The 11,336-nt window shown below is 46.1% G+C and overlaps 1 long non-coding RNA gene across 1 annotated transcript; it reads right to left on the bottom strand.

The window, feature by feature from the left end:
* Positions 1–852: 852 nt before the first annotated feature.
* LOC132503943 (uncharacterized) lies at positions 853–10,857 on the bottom strand. Its single transcript, XR_009534675.1, has 3 exons — positions 10,774–10,857; positions 8,038–8,118; positions 853–1,744 (listed from the first exon to the last, which is right to left on the bottom strand). It is a non-coding gene; the product is annotated as an uncharacterized LOC132503943 (long non-coding RNA).
* Between the last annotated feature and the right edge of the window lie 479 nt (positions 10,858–11,336).

The following is an 11,336-nucleotide window of genomic DNA, read 5'->3' as shown; positions in this document are numbered from 1 at the left end:
AGATTTTGGTCAAGAGAGATTGTCTTTTTCTGCTGAAATGAAGATAGGAGTGGGGAAGGTGTGGGAAGGAATAAAAGTTATGGTTGAAGACATGGGAGGGCTGAGTTCTTAGATGCATCAATGATGCCCTTAACTGATTAGGCTCTAGTGCACTGCCGTTCCAACCTAGATACCTGTAGAGGCTGTGCAGTGTCTTTGTCATATGCAGTTTTCTGAGCTGCATCAGGTTTCCAGCCAGTTTGCATTCTCTCCTTGATGTTACTTATACTCGACACCTAAACTCCTCTTGTATCTTTAACCTAAACACCATTGTGAAGCCAAGGTTTTTTTCTACAGTGTTATGGGGAAGAGGATTAAGTTTTACAGAGGGAGAAGGCAGGCGTTTAAATTTAGACGTGGATGAAAGCAAATTTCATACTGCATCTGAATCAGAAACGAGGCAGAGTCACTTCTTTATTCTAAAAGCCAACAGCTGCTCAGAGACAAGCAGATTGAACCACTTCCTCCTTGCTCAGAAATTCTCAGAGAGCACACACACACATTTATATACACATATGGTTAGAAGAACAAAGAAAAGGAGCACAAGGAAAAATAATTCATTGATGATGTCATTTGCAACTTCAGCGCACAGTTATATGTTTCATATCACATGATTTCCTGCAAAAAGCATGTTCATGAGTCCAGGCAATTCTCTCAAACCAGGAGGTTAAGGATTACATTCAGATAAGCACTAACCAACCAATTAAGACAGACTAATTTTGTTTTTTATTAAGAAAGAGATACAATTTCTTTTTTAGATTTTTATTATGAAAAATTTCAAAAATACACAGAAGAATAGTGTAACGGCCCCCTCACATACTCATCACCCAGACTGAACAATCCAATTACACTGAGCTGGAAGAAATCATAAAAGAGGAAATCTGCAGTTTGGGATACAGAGCGGGGCACAGTTAAATTTAGCTTTACTGGGAGCTTGCTCCAACTTGATTAATCAGCTAAGCAAAACTCTTTGTTTAATTTCAGTTTCCTTATCGTCATAAAGAAAGGCTATTTACAACTCACCAGGTGCACCAAGTTTCTGTAGATCTGGGTCGAATACTCAAGTTCTGTTAATTAATTAATTATATTTAATTAATTTATTTTTTGGATGCGTTAGGTCCTCACTACTACAGGTGGGCTTTCTCTAGCTGCGGCGAGTGGGGGATACTCTTCGTTGCTGTGCGCAGGCTTCTCATTGCGGTGGCTTCTCTCGTTGCGAAGCACAGGCTCTTGGTGCACAGGCTTCGATAGTTGTGGCACGCGGGCTCAGTACTTGTGGCTCGCGGGCTCTAGAGTGCAGGCTCAGTAGTTGCGGTGCACGGGCTTAGTTGCTCCGCGGTATGTGGGATGCTCCCGGACCAGGGCTCGAACTCTTGTCCCCTACATTGGCAGGCAGACTCTTAAACACTGTGCCACCAGGGAAGTCCAGAGACTTACATTTTTAAACTACAATCTGCCGTGTTTGAGATGGTGGCAGGGTGTCTGCATGGAGATGACCATTGGGCAAATGGAACTATAAACATGGGTGTCGGGAGAGAGTTCTGGGACTGGAGATCTGTTGGAAGTGGGAGGCCATAAAACCGGGAGCCGATGTCAAAGAAGAAGTGGGTGGGGAATAGAGTAAGGCCTGGGTAGAACTCTGTGGAACGCTCCCATTCAGGTTACAGGAGGGACACGCAGGAGCTAGGCCATGAAGCACACAGCCCTGGGAGAAAAGGAAATAAAAGCGGTTAACCATACAGGGTGGCCAAGGGTGCCGAAGTCCCTCAGAAAGCGGCAGGAGAAGGTCACGGCACAAAGACTACGAGGCAGAGATAAAAATCTAATTTCTATTCAGCACCTCTCACCCCTCTCCCCCCAACCCCTCCCAGTCCCTTCCACTTCTGGAACGCCTGGTCCCTGGGGGGAACATTGCCCTTACTCCTTTCCCCCAATGCTTTTATTCCCTTCTTCTTCCTCCTTCCTCCTGGACTAGCTAATTCCTACCCATCAATCAGACGTCAGCCTCAAAAATCTCTTTTCAGACCTTCCAGTGAGATCAGATCCCACCATCACACACTGTGTACTTTTCCTCTATAAAACATCTAGATTGTCATTGGGTACTTTCACGGCTCTTTGACTAATTCCTACTTCCCCAAGTAGATGGGTAGCTCCATGAGGGCAGAGACCACGCCTGGGTCCTTCAAAGGGTAACACAAGTGTCCACCTCCGGGCCTGGCTCAAGCTGTACTCAATCAAGACTGACTGAATGAATGAGGGCAAGGAGGTGGGGGCACATTCTCAGGACTCAAGGCCAGATGTTCTTTCTGATACAGCTCAGAAATTCCATTCTATCATCTGCGGTTCCCACACACAACTCTGGGTAACGCCAGCTGTCACCATCCCTGCCGCTGCTCCCGTGGCCAGTGTCCTGAGTGGGGTCAGGCCAGCCTCCTGCCCTCCAGCCTCAGCTCAGCTCTGCAGAGATCGCTGACCATGTCAGTGAGAGCTGTTTCGGGGGACTGATAAGGGTGGACGCCAGACTGGAAAGAGTGGGAGGTGAGGAAAGGGAGACGGTGGGTGTAGAGAGCTTTCTCACTAGTTTGGCTTTGAAGGGGAGGAGAGAATTAGAGTGGTAGGTAGCTGCGAGGAGCTCTGTGGTCAAAGCAGTTTTATTTTATTTATTTATTTAAATGGGAGCGATTTAAACATGCTTAAATGTCAGTGGGAAAGCTTCAATCAGGAAGGAGAGGTTGAATATATCGAAGTGAGAAAGGATCCTGAGAGGAAGAGAGAAGGCAGTTCTAAGGGGCACACGGATGTGAATACAAGCTCTTTCTGCCTCACAGTTGGCTGAGGCCCCCGCCAAGAGAGGCAGCTGCTCCCCGATTCCAACGTGGGATGCTAGACCACCTAAGCAGGACTGGGAAGGGAAATGTCTGAGAACTAGTTCTGAGTCATTGTATTGACCACCCACCTCCAGCTTACAAAGAGGATGGATGGAAAGCCCAAGAGAGGACCAGAAACTATAAAGGAGATTTCTGGAAGAGAGGCTTGTACCATGGAAAGAAGGGGCGTGGGGTGTGCTTCCTATTTTCTCAAATCAACTAGGGGGGCCAAATAGGGAACTCAAAGGGTGGTCCCTAGAGCCAGGGGAGGAAATCTACAGGGGAGGCGTGGCTGTCTGTCAGTGGCTGCGCTTTTACAAAGTGCTCTATTTGAGAGGTAGGTGAAGGTTGGTCCCATGTGTGCACTTCCCATGGATCAGATGTGGGCTACAAGTTTGAGACAGAGCGGCCAGAGGTTGGTCTGGGTCAAGAGTTCTCACCGGTAGGGACTTCCCTCATGGTCCAGTGGTTAAGACTCTGTGCTCCCAATGCAGGGGGCCTGGATTCGATCCCTGGTCAGGGAACTAGATTCCACACACCGCAACCAAAGATCCCGCGTGCCACAATTACGACCCACACAGCCAAATAAATTAAATTAAATTAAAAAGAGTTCTCACCGGTGACTTTATACCCCGAGGGACATTTGGCAATGTCTGGAGACATGTTTGATTATCATGTCTAGGGGGCATTACTAGCGGGGTTCATCTAGTGGACAGAGGCCAGGGATGCTGCTACACGTCCTACAGTGCCTAGGTTGGGGAAGGTTAGAGGGCAGGATGGTGTAGGTTTGGTGTTGGGAAGTTGAAGGGGTCCCCATATGATGGTCTGAACTTTTTCTGTGGCATAAGAAATTCACCTTCTGCTGGGAGTGAGGGGAATGGGAGGGCCGTGGAGATTTGAAAGACTGAAGAATTGAAATAGCCATTGTAGGAGTCGGGGAGCTCCCACACATAGTAGGGCTGCCAAACAACATGTAAGAGAATGGAGGGGTCCAGAGGCACAGCCCAGACAGATTCCTGGGGGCCGCCCAGGGGTCCCGCAGCAGAGCCTGCATGCCCAGGCCCCTCCACAGAGCACTGCTGAAACCTGGAGTAGCACCGAGGGGCTCTCTGTTAACAGCTCCATCTTCTTTTGGTGCTGTAGGGCTTAGCTGTCCATTAGTCTAACTTCAGCGTGCCTCACTGGATCCACATTGATGATTCAGTTCCTTTTTTTTTTTTTTAGGATGTTGTTGGTAGGAGTTTATTAATTAATTAATTTATTTTTGCTGTGTTGGGTCTTCGTTTCTGTGTGAGGGCTTTCTCTGGTTGTGGCAAGAGGGGGCCACTCTTCATCGCGGTGTGCGGGCCTCTCACTATTGCAGCCTCTCTTGTTGTGGAGCACAGGCTCCAGACGCGCAGGCTCAGTAGTTGTGGCTCACAGGCCTAGTTGCTCCATGGCATGTGGGATCCTCCCAGACCAGGGCTCAAACCCATGTCCCCTGCATTAGCAGGCAGATTCTCAACCACTGCGCCACCAGGGAAGCCCCCCTTTTTTTTTTTTTGGTATGCGGGCCTCTCACTGTTGTGGCCTCTCCCATTGCGGAGCACAGGCTCCAAACGTGCAGGCTCAGCAGCCATGGCTCACGGGCCTAGCCGTTCCGCGGCATGTGGGATCTTCCCGGACCGGGGCACGAACCCATGTGCCCTGCATTGGAAGGCGGACTCTTAACCACTGCGCCACCAGGGAAGCACCCTCCCTTTTTTTTAAGGTAGAAAAATCTTGACAAATATTTTTAAAATTTTTATTTATTTATTTATTTTATTGAAGTAAGTTGATTTACAATGTTGTGCCATTCTCTGCTATACAGCAGTGACTCAGTTACACACATACAGACATTCTTTTTAAATATTCTTTTCCATTACGGTTTATCACAGGATATTGAAAATAGTTCCCTGTGTGATACATTATGACCCTGCTGTTTATCCATTCTAAATGTAATAGTTTGCATCTACCAACCCCAAACTCCCAGTCCGTCCCTCTCCCTCCCCTCCCCCCCTTGGCAACCACAAGTCTGTTCTCTATGTCTATGAGTCTGTTTCTGTTTTGTAGGTAGGTTCATTTGTGCCATCTTTTATCTTTATTTTTAAAAGCATTTTAAAATTAATTAATTAATTAATCTATCTTTGGCCGTGCTGGGTCTTTGTTGCTGCGCGCGGGCTTTCTCTAGTTGCCGCAAGTGGGAGCTACTCTTTGTTGCGGTGCACGGGCTTCTCATTGCGGTGGCTTCTCTTGTTGCAGAGCACGGGTTCTAGGCGTGTGGGCTTCAGTAGTTGTGGCGCATGGGCTTAGTTGCTCCACGGCATGTGGGAATCTTCCCGGACCAGGGCTCGAACCCCTGTCCCCTGCATTGGCAGGCGGATTCTTAACCACTGTGCCACCAGGGAAGTCCCTGTGCCATATTTTAGTTTCCACATATAAGTGCTATCATATGATAATTCAGTTCCTTGATCAGTGTTGACACAGTAGCTGCGGGGAGCTCTCGGCCTCCATTGCTCCCATTTTGCCTTTACTGAGGGGAGACCTTCTGACTCGTACCTTGTGAATATCATCGAGCAGGGCTCTGCAGCCCGTGTTCCCGGGCTCCTGCAGTAGTCTGTGGGGTATGGAATGGGACACACAGCTCTCAGTGCCTCTGACAGCAATGACTTGGTGCTGCGGTGGGAAAACAGACACTGACCTTGTCGCAAAGGAAATCCATTGGAAGGATAGGGAGTCCCTCACACAATAAAGGGGAAACTGGAAGAACCTACTCTGCAAAGGACAGGAATCTGGGAGGCCTTGGGGACCCAGAAGCAGGAACCAACTGAGAGACTCATCCAGCCACTACGGGGATGTGTCAGCCGCCATCTCTTCTCTGCTTTTGCTTCCCTCCATTCAAGGGTCAGAGGCCAGGAGAGAGTGCCTAGGTGGGCCCACCCCCTCCCACCCCAGGGAGGACATACACCATTTCTCACTTCCATAGGTAATCGGAGTGCTATTCCCAGCATCCAGGGAGCAGAGGCAGGACTGAGAAACAAGTCTTGGGGATCTCCCCGGCTCTGTCGGGAGAAGATTCTGGATGCTCATTTCCTGGAAGAGCCTCCACAGTTCCCAAGAGCCTCTCCTCCACGGTAGAGATTCCTAAATTCTGAGTCTCAGATACCCTGGCCACTCACATGGAGGAGGATTGCATAACAGTTTCAGGTCATCACTGGACTCCCAGTCTAGGGCCCCTGATGTCCAAGTCTCACCTCCTCTCGCCAGCCTCTGTCTGGCTCAGCTGCAGGCCTCATACTCTGTCTTGCTGAGGACACGCAATTTAACCACTTCACGCCCACAGACACGTGTGTTACACAAGCAGGGCCTGAAGCCCTTGTCTTATTAACCTTGTAACTTTTTTTTTTCTAAAAGGGCAAAACACTATTTTAGTCACTGTTTTGCTGGGAGAAAAAGTCCTGTTTGTCCTTATGATTCATTTTGGTGGTTTTTGGATGCTGTTGTATTGATTCACGACGACTCAACATCTGGTATGAATTGAATGGGACTTTCTCTTGGTGACAGTAAAATGAAAGCGCTTATATAAGGCTGACACTAAAAAGAGGCCTGGTGGGAACACAAGAGTTTGAGTAATCTTCAGGACTTGAGTCAGTTCAATCAGAAGCTGTACCATCTCAGCAGAGTTAGCAAAAACCGACATGTGGCTTCAGTGTGGTGCTGCCTATGATGTAATGTCTGCTCCTCACTTTCACGCCGATGAGTCTTTGCAGGTCAGACTGCTTCCCACAATGTGTTGTTTTATCCTGTAGCCATTGTCCCAACAGACACACAGGGAAATAGAGGCAGGAAACTGTTAAGGATGTTGCAACAGGGCCAGAGTCTCTCTGGTTTGTTCCAGGATGTTTTCCACAGAAGCCACAGGCCATCCAGTGGTTCTTAATGGGGGATGATTTTGCCACACCAAGGGGCATTTGGCAATGTCTGGAGACATTTTTGGTTGTCACAGCTGGGAGGGTACTACTGGCATCTAGTGTGGAGAGGCGAGGGATGCTGCTAAACACCCTACCAGGCGCAGGGCAGTCTCCACAACAAAGCATTTCCCAGCCCCAAATGTCAATAGTGCTGAGGTTGAGAAACTGCTTTAATCCAAAACCACCTGAAATCCCAATGATTTCAGGTCATTAACTGACTTAATGAAAAGGCCACTAGTTATGGTAAAAACAGATCTTTTGAAAACTCATGTAATTTCTGTGTTTAAAAAGTGTATCTATCTTGCCTAGATCTTACTCTCTAAATATCATTCTCTGCTAAAGGGAACCAGGGATCCTGAGAAATGGCCTTTCCAGGGCTGGGACAGATGAACAAGGAAGGTATCAAAGTCCATGGGGTCAGATTAAAAGGACACAGGAGCCGACCTGAAGGGGCTCCCTGTGGTCAAATATGGGATGATTCGAACATCAAAAAGAACAATGCAAATATGCAAAAATTCATATCGGCAGTTGTGTAGCTTTTAGAGGTTTTCTTTATTTAAAAAATGGTATTTCCATTGCTTATTAAACCTAGGTGTTCTCATTTTTCTTGAGCGTTATCAACAATGAGGAAAGGAAGTTTGTATCATCTTGGTTAAGGTCCTGTAGTAAAGGGAGCCACAGTGAGAGTACAGAGTGATCACACAGTCATCATCAAACAAACCATGGCCCTTGTCTGGGATGGTTGCAGCTTTTGTGTGGGAAAGAGAGTGAGAAAGAGAGGATAATGTGTCAACAAGTGATTGCAGAATGGACGGATACATCTATGGTAGGGTGCTTCAGTTGGAATCATTCTCTTATAACCGAAAACCCAACTCAAGTAGGTTTAAACAATAAAAAGAAGTTATTGACGCATACGCAAGAGATCTAGACAGTGCAACATCACTAAAATACAACATCATCCAAAAACTTGAATGGTCCACAGTGAGACAGAACTACACTGCTGAAGCAACTACATGCATGATCATCTGTTTGGCTGCACCCCACAGGTCTGAAAGTCTTGTAATTGGCCAGCTGCAAGACTGAAGAAAGACCGCAGAGACAGTGACAGAGACATCGGTGATAGGTTGGACAGGGGATCTTACATGTCCGAAGCAACGTCCTGGAGTGCCACCCCACCGTGTACAGCAGACGGCAAGCAGGACACAGCGGCAGTCTTCGCAACTCTATGGGGAGAAGGACGTTACCAGTTATAGGGGGAATTGACATCAGGTTGGCTCATCAGTTACCAGGGAAACCAGCGGCTGGGGCAGGTGGGGGCGAGCACGTAGGCAGTTACTATTAAAGCCCTATGATTAAGAGGATTGGACAGTCATGTGAGTAGGGTGTAGGTGAAGCAGGGACTGGTCAAGCAGGGGATGTACAGAGAGCAAGAGAACAGCCATCTTGAAAGGCTTGACCCTACATCATCTTTCTACGAACTTCCTTTCCTCCATTGTTGATAATGATAAAGAATAATGAGAACACCTGAGTTTATGAGGCAATGGAAACACCACTTTTCATAAGGGAAACTTCTAGAAACCATATGGTTCATTTTCACTGTATTTTACAAAATGTTACGGTCAATGGGATAATAGAAATATAAAACTGGAAATGAAAACCAAAACTGCCTTTATCAGTTTGAGAAACACTGCCCTAGTGTGGTGATTGAAAATCCTGGCTACTCCTTAGACTCACCTGGTGAGTTTTGACAACTAGTCATACTGGAGCTCATTCCCAGAGATTTTGATTTAATTGGCCTAGGGTGGGGTCCAGGCACAGGTATTTTTAGAAGCCCTCCAGGTGGTTCTAATGTTGAGAGAGTTGAGAACAGGTGGTCTGGATTTAGGCTGGCCTCAAATGAGACTTGAACAGGAATGTCATCAAGGACCTGTGTTCTCATAGCACTAAATGCTTATATTAGAAAAGAAGGAAGATCTCACATCACTGATCTCAAGCTTCTACTCTAACAAACTAGAAAAAGATGAACAAATTAAGTCCAAAGTAAGGAAATAACAAAGATCAAAGAGGAAATCAATGAAGAGAAAACAGCAGAACAACAGAGGAAATCAATGCAACCAAAAGCTGGTTCTTTGAGAAAATGAATAAAACTGATAAACCTCTAGCCAGAGTGACTAGGAAAAAAATAGAGGAAACACAAATTACCAATGTCAAGAATGAAAGAGGGGACATCACTACAGATTGTATAGCTATTAAAAGGATAATAAGGGAATATTATGAACAACTTTATATCAAGAAATTCTATAACTTAGACGATATGGATAATTTCCTTGAAAGACTCAAACTATTAAAGTTCACTCAATAAGAAATAGATAACTTGAATAGCCCAATATTTATCAAAGAAATTGAATTTGCAGCTAAAAAAACCTTCTCACAAAGAATACGCCAGGCCCAGATGGCTTTACTGGTGAACTCTACCAAACATTTAAGGAAGAAACAATGCCACTTCTATACAAACTCTTCCAGAAAATTGAAGAGGAGGGAATACTTCCCAGCTCATTGTTTGAGACCAGCATTACCACAATACCAAAACCAAAGACACTACAAGAAAATATATAAAAATCCTGAAAATCCCAACATCTACTAAATAGACACCCATTCCTGAGATATTCATCACTTGTTGCCTGCCCCTCCACAGCTCTTTTGAAAAGAAGTTATCCTAACTCAGGACCTAGCTCTTAAATGACCTTGAACTGTACTATGGCCTCCTTCTTCCTGGTTCCAGATGTTTGGACCCAACGTTAGCCATTTAACTGGCACCTGGAGACTGGCTTAAAGAGGTGTGCTGGAACCCAACCAAATGCCCTTCTCAGGAGGCTGACCTAAGAGAAGGGAAGGAATAGTTCATGGTGGAAGCTGAGGATGGAGACTCATATTGACTAAGCAGCTGTGGCAGCCATATTAGAACCATGAGGAAAAAGGAGAGGAAATGGATCCAAAGAGTGGAATGGGGCAGATGCATAGGCACAGGCAGAAACTGCAAGAGAGAGTGAGAGAGAGAAAGAGAGTGAGAGAGAGAGAGAGAGAGAGCTAGTAATGAGGGAATGCCCCAAGTTTCTGTCCCTTGTGACGCCTAGCTCTTCAGATTCTTTGGGATTCATATAGGACACTTTATACTTGACACATGAGTGAACTTCTGTTTCTTATATCCAGAACCACCCTGACTAACCAAAATGCTCAATAAAAGTTAAGTTCCTTCCCTTCCTACAGGTTAAGTCCTTGGTGTCACTTAGCCTAAAGACATCAGAGGCTACCTTCTTCATTCCCAAAGGCCTCAGAGCCTTAATTGGATTCTCTTTTTTGTGTGTGTGCTCATTAAACAAAAAAATTTTTTATCGAGGCATAACACAGTCAAGTACACAAATCTTACGTATATACATCAAAGAATTTTTACACACACACACACACATACACACACACACCTTTATATAACTACCACCCAGACACAGAACATTTCCAATGCTTATAGAAGGTTTACTTTTTCTACTCTCTGTGGAGTCGCAGATCAGATTATGAGCAGTTGGTTAGGTGTCCATGCGCTATGAACTGAATTGTGCTCTCCCATAATCCATATGTTGAAGTCCTAACCTCCGATGTATATATTTGGAGATGGGGGTCTTTAAAATGTAATTAAGGTTAAATGAAGTCATAGGGTGGGGCCCTAATCTGATAGAATTGGTGTCCTTATAAGAAGAAGAGACAGCAGAGCTCTCTCTTCCTCCTCCCCCTCCCCTGCACACATAAAGAAGAGATCATGTGAGTACCCAGGGACGTGGTGGCCATCTACAAGCCAAGAAAAGAAGCCTTAGAATGAAACCTACCTTGTTGGAATCTGGATCTTGGACTTCTAGCCTCCAGAACTGTGAAAAAGAAGTTTCTGTTGTTTAAGGCACCCAGTCTATAGCATTTTGTTATGGCAGCTCAAGCTGTCATACCATGTGACCTATACCAAGAATGAAGAGAGGAGAAAGAAGTTTTGAAAAGAAAACTACCCTTGGTAGGAGCTTGGGCAGTTGACCCTACAATGCAAGCAGGCGGCCTGTGCCCAGCATGCGACAGGGTTGAGGGGGAGAGTGCTGGCAGCACAGCCTGGAAAACAGGCAGCCCCTCGGGCCTCCAAGTCCAGTCTAGTTCCAGGCTGATGTGGACATATTGCAAGGAGACGTTGACAAATTTGGAACTACAGTTAAATGTCAACCAACAGCCTCTCGTTCATCTGTCCCTTAGGAAGTGCTCCAAGACGGCCTAACGATCCATTTTATTTTCCTGATCCAAATGTGAGCCTGGTGGGTAGAACCATCTGAGCATTGACTTAACAGGAAAAACTAACCCCTCAGCAGAGAATGGACTCAGCGCAACTTAGCAGCCAGATCATCCTGGACCA

This window comes from Lagenorhynchus albirostris, chromosome 1, assembly GCF_949774975.1.
Source record: "Lagenorhynchus albirostris chromosome 1, mLagAlb1.1, whole genome shotgun sequence".
Lineage (NCBI taxonomy): Eukaryota > Metazoa > Chordata > Mammalia > Artiodactyla > Delphinidae > Lagenorhynchus > Lagenorhynchus albirostris.
This window is presented reverse-complemented; position numbering and strand designations above follow the sequence as displayed.